Source organism: Priapulus caudatus, unplaced genomic scaffold, assembly GCF_000485595.1.
Source record: "Priapulus caudatus unplaced genomic scaffold, Priapulus_caudatus-5.0.1 Scaffold1680, whole genome shotgun sequence".
In the NCBI taxonomy this organism is placed as follows: Eukaryota; Metazoa; Priapulida; class Priapulimorpha; order Priapulimorphida; family Priapulidae; genus Priapulus; species Priapulus caudatus.
The window spans coordinates 57,784-59,236 of record NW_014578741.1 but is presented as its reverse complement, the minus strand read 5'-3'; positions in this window follow the sequence as shown (position 1 = coordinate 59,236).

The following is a 1,453-nucleotide window of genomic DNA, read 5'->3' as shown; positions in this document are numbered from 1 at the left end:
GCTGATAAACCGGCCAGCAAACCCTATAAAAGGGGCCGATCAGAAGATTTCGCGTAACATACACATGCACACACACTCACACACACACACATACACATGCACACACACATATATATATATATATGATATCTATGGTGTCACCATAGCGGTCTATGGGCCTGCCGGTAATGCGCACAGTCGCACACTGTACTACAACGTAGAATTATGTACATCATTTGTGTTTCGCCGCCATAAAAATATATGCATGTTGGTAATAGAATTTGAGAGTCATATAAACGAGGTCGATAATCATTTTAAGTTAGTGTTGTGTTAGTGATTACACCATTGGTTAACGCGTGTTCAAGTGTTAACATATAGCTAGTGACGGTGGCTCCTGCTACCNATCTCTATAGAGCAGGAACCTACCTATGAAGATCATGCTTAACACACATCTCTATAGAGCAGGAACCTACCTATGAAGATCATGCTTAACACACATCTCTATAGAGCAGGAACCTACCTATGAAGATCATGCTTAGCACACATCTCTATAGAGCAGGAACCTCTCTATGAAGATCATGCTTAACACACATCTCTATAGAGCAGGACCCTACCTATGAAGGTCATGCTTAGCACACATCTCTATAGAGCATGAACCTCTCTATGAAGATCATGCTTAGCACACATCTCTATAGAGCAGGAGCCTACCTATAAAGGTCATGCTTAGCACACATCTCTATAGAGCAGGAACCTACCTATAAAGGTCATTCTTGGCGTTCTAATCGAGTCGCATTTATTCAGTGAAGTGCTTTAGAGATCAGATATCTGTCTACAACGGACATTTTTGGCAGTTCGCAGTTACTGACCCTTGTATACAGGATACGGACTCCACCAGACCTATACTATTGTAACTACTGCGGTGGTATATGAGCTTTTATTTATATATGTACGTACGTACGTGCGTGCATGCATGCGTGCGTGTGGGGGCGTGCGTGCGTGTGCGCGCGCGTGTACAAACACAATCACTACTAACATGTTACTAACATACAAGTCCAGTCATGAAAATTCCCATTTACTATAACCACGAACACATGCACTAAAATCATACTTGATATACTTTAAACTGACCCTCACCTTTAATATTCGTTATTAACATCCATTTAAACGTTTTATAATTAACATTTTACCTTCTACCATTTTTTCGTACAGCATAAAAATTGCATTACTGCAATAATCATGGAAATACATTTGCAGTAGGATATTTCGCATACTTACTCGGGTTATGTTACTCCACCTGCATACGCGTTCAGCCTGAGAACCCTCCATCGTCTTGCTAGTTCGCGACAAATTCGCACGCGCGCAATGCTGCCGTCCGGTCATGCTTTTCTACATAAAACCACTGTCACCACACGCACAGACTATATATATATATATATATAGTTATTTATTATATTATATATATATGTTTATATAT